This window comes from Lepidochelys olivacea (assembly GCF_965140295.1).
Source record: "Lepidochelys olivacea isolate rLepOli2 genome assembly, chromosome: 4".
NCBI lineage: Eukaryota > Metazoa > Chordata > Testudines > Cheloniidae > Lepidochelys > Lepidochelys olivacea.
In genome coordinates this window covers 86,055,386-86,069,465 of record NC_140414.1, presented here as the reverse complement: position 1 = coordinate 86,069,465, position 14,080 = coordinate 86,055,386, and positions in this window count along the sequence as shown.

Below are 14,080 nucleotides of genomic sequence, written 5' to 3'. Positions count from 1 at the left end.
AATACATCTCATTTCTCCTTTTTCAGTTCAGGGATCAATTATCTTGATATAATATTAGATTATAACTATCTATATGGTGACCTCACACTATCACCACCAAATCACATAGGCACTGCACTAATAAAGTGTGACACATGACTGTGTACAATATCATTCCTGTGGGAGCAATGGATTTTTATGATAAAGCAGCTGAATATAAAGCACTCTTTAATTTTCACAGTCTTCTTTTTATGGACAATCCTGTATAGATGTGCATCTTTGTAGTCCATTGGGGGGGGAGTGGCCAATTCTCCCCACTATGTCTCTGGGGGTCACTGACATGGGGAATCAGTGGGGTGATGGGAGATATGAGCTCGGGCCTGTGATTAGGGCTGAACAAACACAGTTACGGAGCCCAAGCCCCTGGTCGGGACGGGGCAGCAAAGAGTCTCTGGCTTAGGCCTATTCTCAGGCTGGGCAGCAAACAGACTTCCTAGCTCTGGTGGAGGGCTGACAAGTGCAGGCTTCTTGCCTAAGAGAGGGGGAGACTGCCAGCCATAGATTGGGGTGGCGGGGGAGATGCAGTGCCCACCCACTCCACTGTGTCACGGCCCAGGGCACTAGCAGCGGCAGAGTGGTCTGCCACTGGGTCAGCGGGGATCCTGACCTAAACATGCTGACTCACTCACTGTCAGCATTGCAGCCAAACAGGGGTTGGCTATCCCTGGGCAACATCCCAACTCCCCCTCGGGGCATACTTGGCTCTGTAGAGGGTTGTGTTGGTCATCAGGGAAGAAGGCCTCTGTCAGCACTTGCAGCTCCTCCGTGCTCAGGTCTGCACATGGCTCTGGCTAGTCCTCAGCTCCCTCAGTATTCTTGTCAGCAAGTTAAGGAAGTATGGGCTGGATGAATGCACTATAAGGTGGATAGAAAGCTGGCTAGATTGTCGGGCTCAACGGGTAGTGATCAATGGCTCCATGTCTAGTTGGCAGCCGGTATCAAGTGGAGTGCCCCAAGGGTCGGTCCTGGGGCCGGTTTTGTTCAATATCTTCATAAATGATCTGGAGGATGGTGTGGATTGCACTCTCAGCAAATTTGCGGATGATACTAAACTGGGAGGAGTGGTAGATACGCTGGAGGGGAGGGATAGGATACAGAAGGACCTAGACAAATTGGAGGATTGGGCCAAAAGAAATCTGATGAGGTTCAATAAGGATAAGTGCAGGGTACTGCACTTAGGATCGAAGAATCCAATGCACCGCTACAGACTAGGGACCGAATGGCTAGGCAGCAGTTCTGCGGAAAAGGACCTAGGGGTGACAGTGGACGAGAAGCTGGATATGAGTCAGCAGTGTGCCCTTGTTGCCAAAAAGGCCAATGGCATTTTGGGATGTATAAGTAGGGGCATAGCGAGCAGATCGAGGGACGTGATCGTTCCCCTCTATTCGACATTGGTAAGGCCTCATCTGGAGTACTGTGTCCAGTTTTGGGCCCCACACTACAAGAAGGATGTGGATAAATTGGAGAGAGTCCAGCGAAGGGCAACAAAAATGATTAGGGGACTGGAACACATGACTTATGAGGAGAGGCTGAGGGAGCTGGGATTGTTTAGCCTGCAGAAGAGAAGAATGAGGAGGGATTTGATAGCTGCTTTCAACTACCTGAAAGGGGGTTCCAAAGAGGATGGCTCTAGACTGTTCTCAATGGTAGCAGATGACAGAACGAGGAGTAATGGTCTCAAGTTGCAGTGGGGGAGGTTTAGATTGGATATTAGGAAAAACTTTTTCACTAAGAGGGTGGTGAAACACTGGAATGTGTTACCTAGGGAGGTGGTAGAATCTCCTTCCTTAGAGGTTTTTAAGGTCAGGCTTGACAAAGCCCTGGCTGGGATGATTTAACTGGGAATTGGTCCTGCTTCGAGCAGGGGGTTGGACTAGATGACCTTCAGGGGTCCCTTCCAACCCTGATATTCTATGATTCTATGATTCCCTTGGGGTCTGCAGTAGCTTCCCAGCTCAGGAACTCATAGGAGACATCTCGCTCCTCCAGCAGCCAATGCCAAGTGCTGTAAATAGGGATGAGCTTGAACCAAAAGCCCAGCTCTGAATACCCACTCCTGAATTTTGGGGGAGTTCAGACCTGCACCCAAATGGTGCAGCTTAGGCCCATCCTTACTTTTTAAAGGGTCTCTGTCAAAAAGTTTGAGAAAAATTTGATCAAAATTAGAATTCCTACATTCTGAGAATAGTTTCTGAATTTTAGGTATGTACTTCTTAAAAAAAAAAACCGGCTCAATATTTTTTTAAAGACACCTGATTAGTACCTGTTGTTTTCTGTGGTGTCCTGCTGTGTAACCAGCAGAGGAAGCTGAAATCAAGTACTAAACAAATGGGCTAACCCTGCAAGTCCACCACATGCAGAACTCCTATTGACTTCAATGGGAACTGTGCACATGAGTACTCCTGGGGGAATTCTGCGCCACTGCACATGCGCAGAATTTATGTCCCCTGCAGATTTTGTTACTTCCCCACAGAAAAACAACTTTCTGACAGGAAAGCAGAGGGAAGCCACAAGAGCAGTCACACAACCCTCCCCAGCAGTATGTTTTGTGTGCTCAGAGCAGCTGGCAGAGTGGTAAATCACTGTGAGGCATGGGGCGGGACTGGAGAAGTCCTGGCTGGTGGCCCCTACCCTGCGCCAGGCTCAGCTGCTAGTCCCAGCTGGGCTGGGGAGGACGGGACTTCCTCTTCCCCTTCACGGCATATGGGGCTGGGTCAGACCCACCCCCAGATTTTCCCCCTGCTGCAGGAAGCTCTGCAAACTTCCCCCTGCCCTCGCTTCCCATGCCCATCATTTCTCAGCTGCAGGGGGAGGTATCCCTGTAATGGGGAGGTGCTCCCGCATCCACCCAACCCCTGTGCATCCAGATCCCCTCATACCCAGACCCTCCCGCTGAGCCTCACCCCCACCGCACTCAGAACCCCCCCCATGAGTCCCACTCCCCGTGCGCCTGGACCACCCCGTAGAGCCACCCACACCCCAGTCCCCACCCCACCAAGCCCCAATCAACTGCACCTGGATTCCCACCCCACTGAGCCCCACTTTTCCAGCATCTGGACCACCCACTAAGCCCCCCACAGCCAGACCCCCTGCTGAGCTCTATCCCCTCCCACACTCAGACCCCCTCCCCCAAGCGCAACCACCTTCACCTGGACCCCCCCCGCAGAGTCCCATCACCATTACACCGACCCCCGCAACAAGCCGCAGTGCACCCAGATCCCCCCCACACACACACCTGGATCCCCTACTAGCCACCCACACCCAGATTGCTCCACACAGATCCCTCTCAACCCACACCTGGATCCCCCCCACACTAAGCCTCTCCACTCTTGGATCCTGCCTTGCTGAGCTCACACCTGGTGCACCTGGCATGGAGGGGCAGGGCCCTGGCGTGTTTCTGGGGCAGGCCCGGTCCTTGAGCAGTGTCAGCATTGGGTGCAGCCTCACTGCTGAGTCCATGTCCTGGGTGGGAGCTGCACAGTGATCTCCCACTTCTGTGCAGCCAGTGGCCTGTGCTCCCCAGTGCCATCCTGAAGCTTCCACATTTATTTGACAAATAAAATTTGCAGAATTTTGCAGAATCTTAAAATATTGTGCCACAATTTAATTTTTTGGTGCAGAATGCCCTCAGGAGTAACATGACGGACTTTCTGGGTGTCTCTTTTGTACTTAATAGTCAATCCCTGCATGTTCTGCTGCAGAACTCCTATTGGCTTATGTGTTTGGATAGCTTGCAGGACAGAACCCAAAGAGTCTTTTCGGGTGGTGATGGTAGCACATAAATAAGGATTCATAAAGTCTAAGACCAGAAGGGATCACTGTGATCATGTACATAAACCTAAATTGATGTCAATTTCATGCTCAGTTAGAAACGGGGAAAGAGAAATCAATATTTCTCCAATAGCAAACGCCAAAACTGGGAAGGAAAAAAAACCATTACTTTTTAAAAAACAGGAATATTTGTGGCACCTTAGAGACTAACAAATTTATTTGAGCATAAGCTTTCGTGGGAGGCTGCATGCCTCTGATGAAGTGAGCTGTAGCCCACGAAAGCTTATGCTCAAATAAATTTGTTAGTCTCTAAGGTGCCACAAGTACTGTTCTTTTTGTGGATACAGACTAACATGGCTTCTACTCTGAAACCTGTCATTACTTTTTAAATCACTCTCCAAATGATGGAAATGTAAAAGAAAAACTGCCTTTAAACAAGTTCTGGACAGGTTTCAGAGTAGCAACCGTGTTAGTCTGTATTCGCAAAAAGAAAAGGAGGACTTGTGGCACCTTAGAGACTAACCAATTTATTTGAGCATGAGCTTTCGTGAGCTACAGCTCACTTCATCGGATGCATACTGTGGAAACTGCAGAAGACATTATATACACAGACAATCTACATACCACACAGACTATGCTGACAGCTTGTGCCACACGCTCTCAAAGAAACTGCAGAATCACCTGATCAACATCCTCTGCAGCAAACAGGGAAAGATTAAGAATGAGCTCTCAAAAATGGATACTCTCATAAAAAACCAACCTTCCACACAAACTTCCTCTTGGCTGGATTTTACTAAAACTAGACAAGCCATTTACAACGCACACTTTGCTTCTCTACAAAAGAAAAAGGACACTAAACTTTCTAAACTACTACATGCTACAAGGGGCCACAGCAATGGTTCCCTCAACCCACCCAGCAATATTGTTAACCTATCCAACTATACTCTCAGCCCAGCAGAAGCAGCAGTCTTATCTTGGGGCCTCTCCTTCTGCCCCTCCACCCCCACGAACATGATACAGTTCTGTGGTGACCTAGAATCCTATTTTCGACGTCTCTGACTCAAGGAATATTTCCAAAATACCTCTGAACAACATACTAATCTATAGAGGCCTCCCTACCAACATTACAAAAAGAAGGATTCTAGGTGGACTCCTCCTGAAGGTCGAAACAGCAGACTGGACTTCTACATAGAGTGCTTCCACCGATGTGCACGGGCTGAAATTGTGGAAAAGGAGCATCACTTGCCCCATAACCTCAGCCGTGCAGAACACAATGCCATCCACAGCCTCAGAAACAACTCTGACATCATAATCAAAAAGGCTGACAAAGGAGGTGCTGTTGTCATCATGAATAGGTCGGAATATGAACAAGAGGCTGCTCGGCAGCTCTCCAACACGAGTTTCTACAAGCCATTATCCTCTGATCCCACTGAGAGTTACCAAAAGCAACTACAGCATTTGCTCAAGAAACTTCCTGAAAAAGCACAAGATCAAATCTGCACAGACACACCCCTGGAACCCCGACCTGGGATATTCTATCTACTACCCAAGATCCATAAACCTGGAAATCCTGGGTGCCCCATCATCCTGGGTGCCCCATCATCTCAGGCATTGGCACCCTAACAGCAGGATTGTCTGGCTATGTAGACTCCCTCCTCAGACCCTACGCTACCAGCACTCCCAGCTACCTTCGAGACACCACTGACTTCCTGAGGAAACTACAATCCATCGGTGATCTTCCTGATAACACCATCCTGGCCACTATGGATGTAGAAGCCCTCTACACCAACATTCCACACAAAGATGGACTACAAGCCGTCAAGAACACTATCCCCGATAATGTCACGGCTAACCTGGTGGCTGAACTTTGTGACTTTGTCCTTACCCATAACTATTTTACATTTGGGGACAATGTATACCTTCAGATCAGCGGCACTGCTATGGGTACCCGCATGGCCCCACAGTATGCCAACATTTTTATGGCTGACTTAGAACAACGCTTCCTCAGCTCTCGTCCCCTAACGCCCCTACTCGCGCTATATTGATGACATCTTCATCATCTGGACCTATGGAAAAGAAGCCCTTGAGGAATTCCACCATGATTTCAACAATTTCCATCCCACCATCAACCTCAGCCTGGTCCAGTCCACACAAGAGATCCACTTCCTGGACACTACAGTGCTAATAAACAATGGTCACATAAACACCACCCTATACCGGAAACCTACTGACCGCTATTCCTACCTACATGCCTCCAGCTTTCACCCTGACCACACCACACGATCCATCGTCTACAGCCAAGCTCTGTGATACAACCGCATTTGCTCCAACCCCTCAGACAGAGATAAACACCTACAAGATCTCTATCAAGCATTCTTACAATACCCACCTGTGGAAGTGAAGAAACAGATTGATAGAGCCAGAAGAGTTCCCAGAAGTCACCTACTACAGGACAGGCCTAACAAAGAAAATAACAGAACGCCACTAGCTGTCACCTTCAGCCCCCAACTAAAACCCCTCCAACGCATTATTAAGGATCTACAACCTATCCTGAAGGATGACCCAACACTCTCACAAATCTTGGGAGACAGGCCAGTCCTTGCCTACAGACAGCCCCCCAACCTGAAGCAAATACTCACCAACAACCACATACCACACAACAGAACCAATAACCCAGGAACCTATCCTTGCAACAAAGCCCGTTGCCAACTGTGCCCACATATCTATTCAGGGGACACCATCAAAGGGGCTAATAACATCAGCCACACTATCAGAGGCTCGTTCACCTGCACATCCACCAATGTGATATATGCCATCATGTGCCAGCAATGCCCCTCTGCCATGTACATTGGTCAAACTGGACAATCTCTACGTAAAAGAATAAATGGACACAAATCAGATGTCAAGAATTATAACAGTCAAAAACCAGTCGGAGAACACTTCAATCTCTCTGGTCACGCAATCACAGACATGAAGGTCACTATCTTAAAACAAAAAAAACTTCAAATCCAGACTCCAGCGAGAAACTGCTGAATTGGAATTCATTTGCAAATTGGATACTATTAATTTAGACTTAAATAGAGACTGGGAGTGGCTAAGTCATTATGCAAGGTAGCCTATTTCCCCTTGTTTTTTTCTACTCCCTCCCCCTTCACCTTTCTCCTCCCTGAGTAACTGAGTTCTGAACATAATCCAACCACTTCTTTCAGTACTTGTTTAAGTTTGCAGTATAACTGAGTGCAGGTCTTGTGTCAGAACAAGCTCTGGGACTGCCAATATATTTTGAAAGCAGAACCAAACCCTACCAGGAGTATAACACTGAAGTTTTAACAAGTGTCTGAATGTACCAGGCTGCCTTGCACTAACCAGTACAGTATTTGTCTAGCAGACACCTGTGTAGGATTTGCATTCTTCTTCGTGCTTTGGATCTCTCCCCATCAGGTCCCAAAACCTCCCATGGGAACCAGAGTCTTTCAGTTGTGGTTACTTATTCTGGTGTTCTCCGTAAGAACCTTACCTGGCTTTCCCTGTTTCCGCTGAATCACTTTCCCTAAACAAACTCTTATTCTTTACCTTTATATTATATTAATAAATAATGCATTATAAATAACTACAAAATACAACAAATAGATTATGTCAAACTATTTTCATGTGGCTAAAATTACTCTTTTTTTAAAATAAGGATTTTGACGCACTGGTTAAGGAGTATGCCTCATTGCTGGAATTCGCTACAGAGGATAAAGCACTGTTGATAAGTCTGGATAGTGTAGATGAGTTGTCAGAGGAATATGGATCCGACTTTTCCTGGATACATGCTGAGCTACCTGAAAATGTCTGTTTTATTGTTTCTACATGTACAGAATCAAATTGCTCATCCTTAAAAACACTGAAAGTAATGTACCTAATAATGAGTGTAATGATAATATTTAGCATGTAATATGACTTGTTTTTACCTCTTTGTTTAAGTATCTTTTTATTTATTAAGGGAATAATGGGATGTGGTTAGAAAAGTTTCAAACAAAACAAAAAAAAATCAAAAAAAAAAAAAAAGGAAAAAGATACTATACTAACTTTCTAGAACACAAGCAAGAACCATTTCTATTCTGATCCCCACACCACTAAAGAAATAATTCCAATTATTTGAACAACATTGTGCTTGAAAATTAGGGCTGGATCCTGTAGCCCTTCCTCATGTGAGTAATCTTTACTCACAAGCCTAGTTCCATTGGCTTCAATGGAATTAGGCTTGTAAACATGGGCTTCCCCTGGGGAAGGCTAGCACCCTGTCCCATTTCTTCTACCCACAGCCCTGCCCACACTCCACCCCCCCCCCGCTCCCACTCAGCCTCCTCCCTGCTCAGACCCCCGCCACCGCTCGCTGCATTCCTCCTCTCCTCTCCCCCTCCCCTGTGAGGCCCCCACTGCCCGCAGGGACGTGCTGAGCTGCAAGCAGCAGGCGGGAATGGCCTCACAGGGGAGGAGGGTGGAGGAGAGGAGGAACGCGGAGAGTGGTGGGGAACTCCAGGCAGTAGGGGTGCAGTGGAGGAGAGGAGGGACTCACCTGGAAGCAGTGGGAGCCTTGGGGAATGGGCAGAGCAGGGAGGGGAAGAGGTGGAACACAGGCAGGGCCACCACAGCCCAGGTGTCCAGCAGGGGGTGGCGGTGGCTACCGCCTGTGCTTGTAAACGAGGTTTTGCTGGATCATGTCCTTAATCTGTAAAGATCCAATCCTGCAATGACCTGAGAGTCCTCAACTCCTATTGATTTAGGCCCCAGTACTGGAGTCAGATCCATGGGATCAGACCCCCCTGCATTGTTCAGAGCTCCACTGGAGTTAGTGGAGATGTATGGGACCCACAGGCCTGCCAGAAAAGACCTGTTGCAGGATTGAAACAACAGGCATTAGCGTTGTCACAACTGTAGCAGGAGAAACCCAGAATTGTGGTGGCCTCAATTCTCAACTGGTAGGTGAAAGAGAATGATTTTGAACAGATTTTTAAAAAAATATATCTGATTTGTAATTTTTAACCACACACACAATTCTGTTAAAAAAAATGAGGACGACTTGTGGCACCTTAGAGACTAACACATTTATTTGGACATAAGCTTTCGTGGGCTAAATCCCACTTCCTACTGTATTTTCCACTGCATGCGTCCGATGAAGAGATATATACACAGAGAACATGAAAAAATGGGTGTTGCCACACCAACTAAGGTGCCACAAATACTCGGGTTTTTTTGCTGATACAGACTAACACGGCTACCACTCTGAAATATTCTGTTAGTTATCTAGATTGTTAAACAGGTAATACCAATTTATGACCATTACAAACCAATTTTAACAGGCATTTTTGTGGAATTTTAGGTTTTGGACATATTAGAAATAGATGTAATATTAAAATGCAATGCAGATTTTTATGATTATGTTCTATAAACATGTTCAATGTGTATCAGTGAACAAATCACAACAATAACTAGAATAAATTTAGTGTATGTCTATTGTATGCCATGACAGAGCTGCAATGCAGATGTTGCAAATCAAGTTCATCTTTGGTATCTTGGTTATCCCAGTTTACAGAACATATCCAGAATGTCACATCACAAATACCAGTAGTCTTACTAATTATACAGAAGTTTTAGTAATTAATTGAAACCACAATATGTGGTTTCAATTAATTACTAAAACTTCTGTAATATTGTCAGTGAAGCTAAAAATACCAAAAGGATTAATGCAGGGTTAGTTGAAATTTGTTTTGGTGCTGAATTCTCTTTCAATTTGGTGGGGACATTCAGTACATAAATTTGGGCTAGATTATCGTGCTAGCCACAGCACTGTGTAAGGGATGGCAATTAAGAAAGAGTGAAACCACCTAATTAGGGTCAGTTTTTGGAGAGGACATCACCACTGAAATCTCTCACACAACCTGTTTTGTTTTAATTAATTAAGAATTATTTCATTTCTGCAGAAAATTACAGTGGAACAAAATGTTCTACAAATACCTCATCTCACACCTACAGAGATAAATTAAATGATCACTTACTGGTTGGAAAGGGACCATCGAAGACTCTCAAGTTACCAACAGCAACTTTTAGTGAAGGCTTGTGCAGCCTGCCCATTGCCACTCTGTGTGTTTTGTGCCTATAAAGAGTCATATTTGTAGGCATCCTTCACCCCAGAGACAGAGGTGTATCTCCCGCCAAACCTTTCTAAAATGTACTCACGGTTACTGGACAGAATGGAAAAAAAAACATGGGGAGCAAGTCCTCAAAAGAATGGCAGCTTACATCACCCTGTCAAGAAACGGTATAGCACTGGAAGAACTTTGTCTCTGGATGATGCAGTAATTCAGGAAATAACAAAATACCAAAAGGTGTCCATTTCAGTGTTCCCGCTAGTGTTATGGATGAAACTTCAGGATGATCTTGGAGAACATCTGACAGAAGAAAGGACTGATAACACTTATGTTTTCAACTGGGCTCATTCATCTTTGAAGCATATCTGTATGGAGAGATATCTGAAAGCGTATGATTCACAGCTGTCTTTTTATGCTGCCTTTGCAGATTACTACCTAGGGTGCAGGCTTCCTCATGGTCTTGGGAAGCATGGTGAAGTGATCAAAACCCAGGCCAGAGGCTGGGAAGTGAAGAAAGAATTCAAAGTCAATTATGTTTTCAATCTTCGTAAACTTTTTGGAACTTCATATCACCTGATCAGATCTAACAATAGCTCCTTGCTAATAACAGAATGTCTGTTTAATTATGAATTTCTCTTGCATAAAGCATGGGCTTCATCAGTTATCAGTATAGAAGAGGATTTAAAAGCAGCTATCAGTGCTGGGAGGTGAATTCACAGTAATACCTAATAAAAGCAATAATAATGGATCTGGAAAACTAGTGAATCCTGAGCCTCCTTTCTCCTCCATCCCCATCCATGATTCCAGCATCACATATAGTAGATCTGTACAACAATATGACACGTTAGCATGGACCAGTCTATTTCACTTTAACAAATTCATTTTTTATCACTATAACTAGACTTTCACAATCGGAAATTCTGGTAACACACTAAGTATTCCAGTAGTTCTGGATTTGTTGTACAACCTACTTTTCCAGTTAGCCGTTTTTTTAAATATGTATAGGTAATAATTAATAGTTATTTAGCACCTGTCATCTCAAAATGTTTCAGAAACTGTGTCTAGGGGAGACAACCAGCAGCTGCAGAGCAACACTGTACATCACAGGGGAAGAGATATTTTGGCCAATGACACTTATCTCTTACTTAACACAATGGATCTCCACTGTCTTCACACAGCAGGCAGTTTGTAAGAGATCTCATGATTCAGATAGTTTCATATCTGTACTCTGGTTATTTATAAAAAGAGGGGTTATTTGAGTATGTAATGCTACAAGTGGGATGAATAAAAATTGTGCCATACTGTATGCCGGCCCTGACATTTTTCATGAAAAATTGCTTATCTCTGGCTCAAAAATCTACTTGACCACTTTTGCCATGGTGATTGATGGTAATGAAAAATAATGATATCTTACTCACCCATAAAAAAATTATTTGTCATGGGTGAGTAGACTTAGCAAGGCTGCTGCCTGCATAATGTACTTTCGAAATCTATTGTACAGAAAAGCTAAAGCCAAGAAAGAAAGCTATCATGGTACTAGGAGACTAGACTGATAGGGATCCTCCCCCTCCCCCCATCACACTGGAATTCAGAACTAGAAAGCTAAAAGGAACAAAAAAAAAATTCAGATAAAGCCATTTCTTCTGACATCTAGTTTCAAAATACCCAAAAATGAAATGTCTCTCTGAATCTACCTGGTTTGAAGGAATTGTGCAAATGCACAGCCTAAAATAAAGGAGGTAGGCTGGAAATGTTATTGTGTTAAACACATTGTTCCAGTGAAAAGTGAAAGCGATTTGCTGGATTATGTTTTTATTAGGCTTTTTAACCCCTTTAACTTCCAGACCAGCAGGTAAATGCTAGAGAACATTGTGTTACACTCTTTAGTTACTGAGTTACAGCAAAAAGGATAAGGTGCACTCATCTGGGTTAACCTTAGGTACCAGTATTACCTACAACCACATACACCTCACTCTTCATTTCTGTGAAAGTGGGGCTTATAATGGCTATAATTTTCATGATCTTCAAGATAGTTTGAGGTCCCTAGTTCAGTTTATTATGGGGACCCATACAATTTTAAATAAGTAGGAATGATTGAAAATTTTCCGTCAAGATTGCTTTTCTATGCAAAATTGTCATTTTGACAATTTTTTTTAAAAGTGTCTGCTTTTTGCTGAAAGTTTCAACTTTTCATTCAAAACAACAACCACCAAACCCTAAAACCAAAATGTCTGTTCAAACACCAAAACGTTTTGATTTAGAAATGGCACCACAGGGCTTTGCTGTAGTTTGTGTGCCTTGTGCCCTGCTTTCATCTATAGGTTGAGTTCTCCAGCTGTATCACATCTCCCATGATGCACTGCAGTGACTCAGCAAAAGAGAGAGTGTGGTGAATCATGGAAGATATAATCCCAAGGAGCCTGGCCCATCGGGGAGAATAGGGACATGAAGTACCAAAACAACTCCTTTGAGCAAATACAGTGGCATTTCTGAACTGAAATTTTCAGTTTTCAGTCAACAGTTGCCACTTTTATTTTTAAGTTGGCTTTATTTAATAATAAAATAATTCTGACCAGCTCTACAAGTAAGCCATCACTCACATAGTTGTAGTTAATACATAATAAAGGCCAGATTCTGATACCTTATGCTGAGTAGTACCTTACCTCTTGGGTAAACCCACTGAAATCAATATCTAGCTCTAAGGGCTAGACTGTCATATCCTCACTCATATTAAGAGGCACCTTACTCCCTGAGTGGTCCCATTGATTCCAGTGGGGCTGTTTGTGAAGTAAGGCAGATGGCAGTACTCAGTGTGAGCAAGGCTATCACAGTCTGGCTTTGTGTGCATTAGTTACTGTGCCTTATGATTTTAGCATAAACTTTATTTGAAAGCATCTTCAATATAAATGTTCTCTGATTTGGTTGTAGGTTTTTTTAAAGTTGTGTGTATTCATTATTTAATAAATAATCATGATCCCTGTTGGGTACTTGGTTAGATAGCAAAAATAATTATTCATCCCATTTGCAGTTAAAGTAGTGTTGGCCTCTTTTCTTACGATTTTGTCAAAAGAACTGCAAAGCTGAGTGCAGCTTTGACACCCTAAGAATGGGTCTTTCAGCCTCAGTCCAACTTTATTCCCAGCAAACAGCAAGAATGGAAAACAATGAAAACTGACCTCTTTAAATGAAACACTAGAAGTGCCCAGGCCCTGTACTGACTTTATATATAAAAGCAATATGGTATTTGATAGGTTTTTCATCCACAGGACAATATTTGATTTGAATCTATTAGGTGAAGCTCTCAAGTTATCCAAGAAAGTTTTACTGAAGGATCCTTGTCAGCTGGCTTCACAGCTTATAGGCCGTCTACATCAAATTGTAGCTGCAGATAAACCAGTGGCACCAGGTAGCATATATATTATTATTTTTCAGTTTAACTTTCATGACTATTGAATCTGAATCTGGTATTCTCTGCTGAGGAAGTGGATTTTAAACTGCTTATACTTTAAAAACAGGTTTAAAAATAATGAATTTAAAAAAAACAAACATCAAAGTAACTGAGTCAATAAAGACATTTTTGTTCAAACTGAGATTCAGTGTATAACAATATACAATGTTGCTAAATATTATCTTGCATAACCACTTATCTGAAGTTTTAGAGGTGGTGAAAAAAAGTTGTTATAACAGAACCAGTGAGCTACTGGTTATTGTCTCACTGAAAGTATACTATTGAAAGATGTTAGGAAACCCAGTATACTAGAAGACTTGACTCATTCTCAGCAATATCGCTTCTAATAGACATTGCAGCATGATAAATGCAGACATTGATATTTCCATTGTTTTTAATGGTATGCAATATAAAACTGTGCTCTATAGAAACAATCTTTTATGTTAATTAAGGTGATCCTAAAAAATACCTTCACCTGCCAGTCCTGCTATCCCAGTGCCAAGAGTCTTCCATCCCTGTTCTTTTGCCTTCAACATCTTGTCTTCTAGCCCCTGGTGGCCTTCTCTGTGACCTTCTGTCAGGTAGGAGGGAACTACGTTTGTAAACAACTTTGTAAAGACTTTAGGGCTAAAATCCATAGTCCTTACTCAATGGCCTGACTTCAGTAAGAGTAAAAGCTGTAGGATTG